Below are 10,792 nucleotides of genomic sequence, written 5' to 3' on the forward strand. Positions count from 1 at the left end.
CGAGTTCCCGGCATGCAATGCGCGAAAATCACGTGATTGCTAAACAAGGGGGAGAGTGCATCCAGCCTCCTCGGCTGTAATTGGTCCAGCCCAGAGTCGATCATGACCAATTGGCCAATCCAACACCTTTCATTATATATACCCTTCCTAAAAAAAAATAAATCCATCGGCCCATAGAAACAAAAAATCGCCAGCGGCCCACCGGGCAAATGCCCGGTATGCCCGATGGCCAGTCCAGCTATGACTCTAGTCCTTTTACAGGAGCCTGTTTGATCCAGTTCACATAATAGTCACTGAATGTGAATCTAGAACCTGTACATGTCAGTCTGTGGTTCAAATTGTCTCAGAGGCTGACCATCAACACCTGTCAAAAAAGAACTGACTTTTCAGTGGCAAATATAACTCAGTAACAGTGAAATGCTTCACCTGCCCAGAAAGTGATAAAAAGCATCAGTCTTGTCCTAATGTCCATCATGTCAAAGTGTGTGACCACTCCACTGTCATCCTTCCTGGATGTAGGTCCAGAAGTAGGTCTAAGATATCCATGTTTTGCACTGATTCCTCCTCACAGAAAGGACAGTGCTGATGTAGACTTGGCAATGATTTTCCTATGATATATAGTGTAGTTAATGATTTGATAACTCGATACTCTTTAACTAATTTATTTGTTGAGATTTTAATTCAAACAATGTCCCATTTTTCAGTTTTTGAATTAGACAATAGTGCTTACAGGCTTTATTCGCATCCTCAACAAGTACAGTGAAGGCTGAGTCATTGTTTAATATCTGGAAGCCAATTTTACAGTGTAGCTGTAATTGCAGTGGTTGAACACCTTGTGTTTGGGGGGACTTATATATACCACACATTACCATATAAGATCACTCTTATTACACATTCAAATAGAAGATGTATGCACTTCACTGACTGCTATGTTGAGCAAATGGCCAAAATTTTGTTGGCTAGCTGCTAAGCTCTATCTGTATTTTGTCATTTCTTGTGATGTTAATGATGTGTTTATAAAGGAGGAAACGTTTGCATAGAGCTCCCTCTACAGGAGCAATTTGGTATTCCAAATACAGAGTCTCTAAGTACTTTACGATATGGTATGATAGAAAATTGATATATGATAGCTAATTATACCCTAAATTGTTTGTAAGAATAGTGTTTGGAATTTTTTAAATATATGTTTTACTTTATTGGAAGTGAAGGGTGAGCAAAACATAAACTAAAAAGCAAGTACAGGCTCACTTTGCATTCCCATACAACTCTAAATTTAAGAGGAAGAAAGTGAACATAACACTGACAGGACAATGTGACATCCAATAATTATAACTGAATGGACCATTATATATGAGTGGATGTAATAAGTTGTGTAGGATTTTGCACAGCTGCTCAGCCACTTCTGTCACTGTGAGTCTCGAGCACAATAATAAACAGCAGAATCTTCAGTCTTCAGGCTGTTCATCTGCAGATACAGCTGCTGTCTGCTGTTGTCTCTGGAGACAGTAAACCTGCCTCGGACTGACTGTGAATAGTAATTGGTGCTACTGCTAGTATCAGCAGCAATCCACTCCAGGCCTTTTCCAGGAGCCTGTCTGACCCAGTGAATCCAGTAGCTGCTCAGTGTGAATCCGGATGTTGAACAGGTCAATCTGTGAGACTGACCAGGTTGTTTAACTGCTGGTTCAGATTCTGTCAGAGTCTGACCATTAACACCTGCCCCAGTAAAGAGAAACACAATGACAAATGCACAACTTAAAAAGGATGGCCCAAAATATAATTTTAGATTATCATCAACAAAGCTTTTCACCTGCAAAGCAGAGAGTTAAGAATAGCAGTCCTGTCCTACAGTCCATCATGTCAGGCTGTGAGTCCACTGTTCTCTGTCCTCATCGCTACAGTCAGACATAAAGAGATAGAAGCTATCAGTGCTTTGCATTGACTCCGCCTCTAGCTTTTCCCTGATCTCACTGACAACGTGATCTAGGTTAGGGAAAGGTGGGTCCAAAAATCGATAAGGATGAGCGGTGTGCTAAGAATCGCAACAACCTTACACTGCTCTCCTTGACAGTCTGGTTGTGCTCACCATCTTGAAACTACTAATCACAGTAGATGGACAACAAAATGATTTCTTACTTTCTTATAACGTGTTTGTTTTATGCAGGTCATATAAATAGGAACAGCTGGTTATCATTCAAGAAAGAACATTTAGTGCCAGATTTACTAACAGCCTGTGGCAGCACAAAGCCTTCTTTAACACTAAAAAGTGTCTGGGTTTACTAAAGCGATGTGGTGCCAATATTGTCACTACAACTTTTGACCAGGGAATTTTGCAGATGGCCTTTTTGTATTTGTATCTCCAAGAGTTTCCCCTTCAGGAGATGAATATAATTCATATTTAAATATTTTGTTTATTTTATTCATTAATTGCAAATTTTGCTAAATCCAACACTGAAAAATGCACACCCCGTATATTTAGTTGTGATAGCTGCTTCAAGGGGGGTTTATTTATTTGCAAAGACAAAATGAATGTGTAATTGACACATTAGTTAGATGGCTATAAGTTGTGAATGCAGAGCAAACTATTTAATTTGCTCCAAAAGCTCTTCACTTAGAGTTGCGTGATGATCTGACAGTAAATAATGTTGTGTGTCCTTCTACACATTATACTGGTCAGCTGCTACCAAATGATTTCAGTTTTATGTGGTGAAATAGTTTATAATAACAGAGCTTTTCCCTGGATAACTCCTCCGCTCCACCTAAAAAAATCAATACTCAGGTGTGAACCCAGAACATAAAACATTTAAAAGCACTGTATACTGTAACCATCCGCATTAAAAAGCTGCACGGTATGTTCTAATGTTTAATTATTTTTTGTATTATACTCAGTGGCGTGTCTAGAAAATTTTTGTTGGGGGACCAGGTAGGGGCACAGATTTGGAGAAGGGTGGCAGATGTAATTGGCAGATAATGTTAAAAACAATTCTACCTACCGTTAACCATAATTAAATAACCCTGTAAACCTAATAACCGAATGTGCTTTTAACTCTTATTAGAATGAGATTTTAACCACTACGGTGCAAAGTTTTTAGATAAAGTACAAGAGATACAATCAGTCAGTGTTTATTCAGCAGTAAAGGACAGCAATATTTGCATAGTATTTTTACTGACATGTAGTGCACATATGTTTTGGGCAAAAACATTTTTGAATATTAAAATACAAACATTTTTAACATACAATTGGCAAATTAGCCAATGCCAATGCAAAACCAATGCCTGTTAAAAAAAAAAAGATAATCTTCTCACAAACTGGTGTTTGATTTTGAAACAGGAAAAAAGTGGGGAAACAACTGAAAAGACTAACATTTGAATAAAACCTGAAAGCAGGATTTTGTACAGCTGCTTAACCAACTCCTATCACTGTGACTCTCGGGCACAATAATAAACAGCAGAATCTTCAGTCTTCAGACTGTTCATCTGCAGATACAGCTGCTCTCTGCTGTTGTCTCTGGAGATGGTAAACCGACCTTGAACTGACTGAGAGTACCAAGTGCTGCCCCCACCATTACTAATGCTTGTAATCCACTCCAGTCCTTTTCCAGGAGCCTGTCTGATCCAGGCCATATAGTAGCTGCTGAATGAGAGTCCAGATGTTGTACAGGTCAATCTGTGAGACTGACCAGGTTGTTTAACTGCTGGTTCAGATTCTGTCAGAGTCTGACCATTAACACCTACAAAGATTACAGGAAAATCAATGACATGCACAACTTTAAAGCATGTGACAAAATATTTTAGACCGTCAAAAAAACAAAACAAAACAAAAAACCCTCTTAACCTGCGAAGCAGAGAGTTAAAAACAGCAGTCCTGTCCTACAGTCCATCATGTTGAGATGAGTCCACTGTTCTCTGTCATCATCCCTGTAGTGAAATATAAAGAAGCTCTCTGGGTTTTTGCATTGACTCCTCCCCTAGGATGTTTGTGTCAGGACTGTGAATAAAATTCAGACATAGGTAAGTGTTAATAATGAAAGAGCGAAAAACAATATAGGCTAGTTTAAATTATAGGTTTATGTAAAATAACATATTTGGGTTTGCCAAAATGTTTGCTTGACTTATCAGAGAGAAACAGAATGTTGTGATGAGCAGATATTTACTTTATATTGGAATACAAGGATATAACACGAGTGTATAGTCTTTATTTTTAATAATTTATTAAGAATATGTGATACGACCAATAATACTTTTTTATTGATCTTCTTTTGCTTGATGTTTCACAATATGTAAAAACTTAACTTCACACCATATAAAGATCCTGTATTGGATTTACATCCATACTATAGATTTGCAATTTGTCAAAGCAGTCCAAACCTTCAAACATAACATTTCTTCTTCCTCTCCTGGATCCTCTGTAGCCTCAGAAGATCTACTAGATGATGTGAACATATACAGTGTTGGGGAGTAACGGAATACATGTACGTATTTAAAATACAAAATATGAGTAACTGTATTCCGTTACAGTTACCGTTTAAAAAGGTGGTATTCAGAATACAGTTACTTTGTTGAAATAAATGGGTTACACGGCGGTATTTTCCTGATTCAGACAGGTCAGGACTGTTTAGGTTTTGTTTGACAGCTATGTTCTGTTGTTCCAGGCGGCAGTGTTACGGTTGCCATGGTTACAGGGTGTTTGCGCTCTCTCCCTTTTTGTTGTTGTGCTAAGCTAATAGGCAGAATGCTACAGGCATAGCCCTAAAGAATGTAGCCTAAAGAATGGAGAATGGACTGCCATACCCGTTATGTGTCTGTGAGCGCGAGTAGGGAGAAAAAGGAAAAGTATGAGTTGTCATCGAGCAGAAACGGGAGCTGGAAGCATGTTAATATAATAATAACCACTGCAGCCAAAAAAAGTGCCTGATGAGCCCAGTTGTAAGTACGCTATTAAGACTCAACTGTACACTCTGTTCTTGTTTTCCTCTGAAACAATTAGTTCCGTTGGAGCAGCCTTTCTCTGTCTCGCGCAAGAAAACTTCACCCAGACAACAAAGTAAAGCTAGTTTTCGGCTACGAGCCGCGGACCTTCAGTAATAGTAATAAATCACTTCATGTAGTTGTAAACAGCATGATATTATATTAAGTAATCCAAAGTATTCAGAATACGTTACTCTCATTGAGTAACGTAACGGAATACGTTACAAAATACATTTTGAGGCATGTATTCTGTAATCTGTAGTGGAATACCTGTTAAAAGTAACCTTCCCAACACTGTATATATATATATATATGTGTGTGTGTGTGTGTATATATATATATATATATATATATATATATATATATATATTACATTACATAGTTAGATGATGTGTAAGATAGTGTGACATAGAGCTGGGCGATAGAACGATAACGATATGTATTGCGATATAACTTTTACTCCATAGAGAAATTAAACTATCGCGATAGACCTCGCCGCTCTTGTCCTCTTAAAAAAAAAAAAAAAAAAAAAAAAAAAGGTCAGCCAATCCAAATTAAGTAGCGCAGAGCCGAACCAATCACAGCCGCAGCGTCACGTCGCGTGACTTGTTACGTACAGCACAAGTGCCAAGCCGCACGTGTGTTTGTTTGGGAAGCAGCCAGCGCGTAATGGAGGAAATGAGTGTGCCGACTAGAAAAATCAACCGAGCGTGACCGAAGAGAAAAAAGATGATGGTTCCAATGCCGGAGAGATTGTCGAACGGAAGAGCCATAGAAGTTCCGTAGTGTGAAGGTATTTCGGCTATTTCAAGTCTGACAAAAAACAGAGTAGCGTGCACTGTAAATTGTGCCGAAAGCAAGTCTGGAAATACAATAAACTGGTGCATGCGTCACACTGTGCGCCACGTTATTGTTTCGGTGAAATGAATTTCTACAATACTGTTACTGTTAATTCTACTCTCTGCAGTGTTTAAATGCTTACATATACACACAGTTACTGTCCCTCCACACATACGACTCGGTTCTGCTTCTATGCCCCAGCTTTGTTTACTTTTTCCCACAGAGGCTTCTAGACTTCTGATTGGCCAATATTTCTGCACGGTTAGGAATCTAGCTCCACCTGCTGCTTTGGCATGTTCATAGCAGCGTTTTCCTTCATTTCTGCCTTTATGTGTGGACGGGATTATTTTTTAAAACGAAAACGGAAAATCTCCGTTTTCAAAAATACCCGTGTACGTGTGGACGTAGCCTCAGTCTCTGACTGGAAGCGCTAATTCGTCATTCGGCTTTTGTCAGACTAAAGTAACTGTTAAAACTGTTTGAAAAGCTAAGCTATACAACAAGGAGAGATTGAGAATTTCCTTTTAGTTCTCAGTTTATTTGATATTGACAAAAGTTAGTCAGTTTTGTCTGTTCTTCTGTAAAACAAACTAAGATTTATTTTTAGAATTAATATTTTGTTACTAAGTGGAATTGACAATTTAGTCTGTTTCGTTTGTTCTATTTTGAAACTTAAACGCTTTAGCGGCTGCCTTTTGTGTACTTTGCAATATTTGCCTTTATTTATCTGAAAAAGTCTCATGTTCCTTAAGTACATCTACCCTGTTGAACTTATTATGGGAAATAAATATTTAAATAAAAACAAGCTGCTGATTATTTCACATTTTACTTGTGAGCAACGGCACATTTAAATCTTACAAATATAGTTATTTGGCTTATATCTTGATAGATATCGTTATCGCCTGAAATGAAAAAAACATATCGTGATATGAAAAAATCTTATATCGCCCAGCTCTAGTGTGACGTGTCAAATTTTGCAAAGACCTCTTACAGAAGAGACAGAATAGAAATAGATTTCTTTTGAGACTTTTAATTGATAATTTATTATGTATTCAGGTTGGAATTCAAACATTATTTCTTTTTGAATACATGGTTGTTTTAAACAGTGTTCATACCTGTTTTATGTCTACAAGCAGTGGTAAATGGACTGGTTCTTATTTAGCACTTTTCTATTCTACTTGAACACTCAAAGCACTGTAGACGCCCTGTCTCACGCACTCTCTTTTTTTCAATGTCTAAGACCTTTGTACCTAATATTTACACTCCAATGAACACACCAGGAACAACTCAGGCTTCAGTATCTTTATTTTCCTTTTTAAAATATGTATGAAAGTTCTCTTTCAGCAGGAGAATCCAGAAATCATCAGGATTATATTGCTACATGATATTAGTATATGGTGAGGTTTTTGTGCAGCTGCTCCACTGTCTTACATCATTGTGCTTTGTCGAGCACAAAAGTAAACAGCAGAATCTTCTGCTGTCAAGATGTTGATGTCAAGGTACTGTCTTCTGCTGGAGTCTTCTTCAGTCATGATGAAACGATGTTGAAAAGAACTGCCATAGCTAGGAGAATTATAGCCTGTGCTCATATACCCAATCCATTCCAGAGCTCTTCCTGGTCTCTGTCGTATCCAGTGAATATCATTTTCTGTCAGGGTATAACCAGAAAGGGCACATGACATTTTCACTCTCTCTCCAAATCCTTTCACCTCAGAGGGAGACTGTTCCAGTTTGACCTCACTCCAAACTCCTGTAAGAAAAACAAACAAAAAAAGAAAAAGAAAACAACATGATCATCATGAATCAGACTTTTTCACCATTTTAAAGAATGAATCCCTTTTTTACCTTTGAGACAAACAATAAAGAATAAATTCAAGAAAATCATATATTCCATAATTTTAAAAACTTTATAATCAGAATGTGTAAATTGGTAAAAAAATTTCTTGAGATTTTCTCTCATGAATTGAATGAGAATTGGCAACAACGTGTTTATAAGGAAGAAAAACTTTGCATAGACCCCCCTCTACAGGAGGAATTTGGCATTCAAAAACTGAGTTACCCAACTTCTTACTGCTACTACATGGTTTTATGACAGATGTTATTTTTCGTGTGTGAGTTAATGTTTTAAAGTGCTTCATTTCAGCACAAATTTGATATGTTTCAAACAAAAAAGGGGTTAGGTGTCTAAAACCCCTAAGTAAAAGTGAAAAACTGTCACCACACAGACATCCACCTAAAAGGGAACATTTATTAAGTGGGAAGCAATATTGTAGAACTGTTGCGACTGGGATGACATGCAGCATCTGTTAGAAGAAAAGTATTTGTTGTCCTGAAAGTGAATGTGATTAGTGTTACGCCATTGGGATATATATATATATATAGTGTAAACTGTGCAATCCTGGAGAAACCGAAAAAAAAAAATAAAAACATTGAATGGTTTTTATCCAAATGTAAAGTGTTTTCTTTTTTCAGAATGACAAAGCTTAAGACATCTACAACATCTACAGAGCCCGGGGGGGCTTACTTGGGCTTAAGCCTGGGTCATTTTTTCAGAAGCCCTGGGTCTTTTGGAGTGTAATTTGTTTCATAGTTAGATGCATGACTGACAACTGTATAAAACAAAAACTACACACAATATTCGAAGCACATAGCGCACAGTCGTAAATTCCCCCAAATTTTGGTATGATCTGAGCTCAAGCATTAGCCGACTGAGCACAGAGCTTACATGGGAAAAATCAAGAGATGTCAACCAAAACACCAGGAAAAGAATTGTGGATCTCCATAAGTGTGGCTCAATTTTGAATACAATTTGGTGCCATTTACAATTAAGAAATACAGACAATGTCGCTCTTAACTCTTAAATTTAACAAATATGTTTTTTATATTTATCAATCTAAAAATGATAAACATACTCTGATTTGATGTTACAATTAAAAAAAGTGTTTGTGTTTTTATCTGAAGAGTATGTAAATATCTGGTTTTAACTGTATATTTGATGATGTTGGTGTTTGGTTTGATTGTCAGCACAAAGAGGGAGAGAGAGGGAACAGAGGGAGAGAGAGAGGAGAATGAGGACAGAACAGAGAGGGAACAAGAGCAGGTGAGACAGACATGTTAGTCAAATGGTTGTTTTGGCATCATCAGAACATGTATCTGGTACCAAGTGTATCTTTTTAGACACCATTTGTTATTTTTCAAATTCTATATTTATTAAGTTATGCAGGCTTGTTTGCACAACAAGGGTAAATAATTATATAAACTATATAATCTAAATAGTGTACTTTGGTAGAATTAAAAAATAAGTGTAGTGCAGGTCTATGATGATTTTCAGTGTTTTGATTCTGGTTCTGTCTTGGTTAAGTCCTAAAGTTGTCCTGATTTTGAACTGTTGTAGTCCTGTTTTAATTCCAGGTCAGTTCTGGGTCTGGTTGAATTGGGGTTTAGTCCCTGTGTCTTAATACAGCCCTGATTTTGTTCTGCCTTTTTTCCTATAAGTTATTCTTTTTTGAACAAAACTCAAAACACAGCCTAAAAAATCTTTCAGTCATTTCTATAACTATTTATATAATTTCTATAATTATTTATTTATTCCTTATAATCATTATCATATTTCACCAATTTATTTGTTGCCTCCTAAAGTTCTTTTAAGTTTTAAAAACGCTTAAGTCTAACCTGGACTGGTTTGCTGCTTAAATAAATGACCAAATGACCAAAAATATCTATTTAAAAATACAAAATAAAACCATACCAAAATTGGGTATGGTCTATAAATTTAGGATAGTCTATAAATTACTCTGTTATACTATTTTTAAATTATTATTATTAGCAAAACTAAATAATACAAGTTTTGCATCAGCTCCTCCTTAGAGAAACAATATAATGGAAGTGGAGTTGACTATTAAATATATTGGGTATTTTCCTCTGTTTTGAAGTAGATAATCAATGTCCATGTACCAGGAAAAAAAAACCCCACAATCATCCAGCTACAGAAATTATATTTTAATATTTTAATTTTAGACATTGATGATCAGACTTTTCCTGTCTGTGATTAAATGGAGAGTTAGATGAGTCCAGGATTGGTCAACCAGTTAGGGTCACTATTAAGAAGAAGTTGTTCAAACAATGCAGAGGCAATCTTTGAGAATCTTGAAGTTATGTCAATTTTAGTTGGTAATTAAATTTCTATTAATGTATCTAATGAAAAGGGGAAGTAAGAAAATGTTCCCTCTAAGCTGAGCGCGTGAGCAATCGCACACTGCTGACATGGTCTCCCCGCACAGAAAATCTCCGCTGCGCACAAAAAAAAAATCCTTGTTGTTGTCTCTGGAGATGGTAAACCGGCCTTGGTCTGACTGAGAATAGTAAGTGCTCCCACCATCATATCTAGTAATGGCAACCCATTGGTGAAATGCTGTAATATTTTATTGATGTTGTTTATACATGTTTAGATAGTGACATACTTCTCAGTAATCTCTACTGTAAGTGATAATGACACTGTATGCTTTATTGATTTTTAAGAGTATATGTTATTCTTTTTTAATGTGTTGGAATTTGTGTTTATATTGTCTTTTAATGGGGTGTAGGTGTTTCAATAGCCGTGCCAAAGTCTCCCTGTTTTGATGATGAGGCTAGTGTGAGTTTAATGGGACCTTCTTTAAACTGGTCGGCATATCTGGTTTAAATTGTTCACTGACTTTTGCTAACTTTTCGACCCTAAATTCAAACAAGGTGACATGTGGCAAGAGATATCGTATTGCTAATTAATGATGACAATTTTTACCATGAATGTTTAAAAATGTAGGAAACATTCCCTGGTGTTGGTAAATAGAGGAAGTAGTCTTTGTATGGCATTTCTATTGCTTTCTGTCACTGTGTCTCTCGGGCACAGTAATAAACTGCTGTGTCCTCAGTCTTCAAGCTGTTCATCTGTAGGTAGAGTTTACTGCTGGAATCATCTCTGGAGATGGTGAATCTACCCTGGACT

The sequence above is a fragment of the Rhamphochromis sp. 'chilingali' genome (genome assembly GCF_963969265.1).
Source record: "Rhamphochromis sp. 'chilingali' genome assembly, chromosome: 15".
Lineage (NCBI taxonomy): Eukaryota > Metazoa > Chordata > Actinopteri > Cichliformes > Cichlidae > Rhamphochromis > Rhamphochromis sp. 'chilingali'.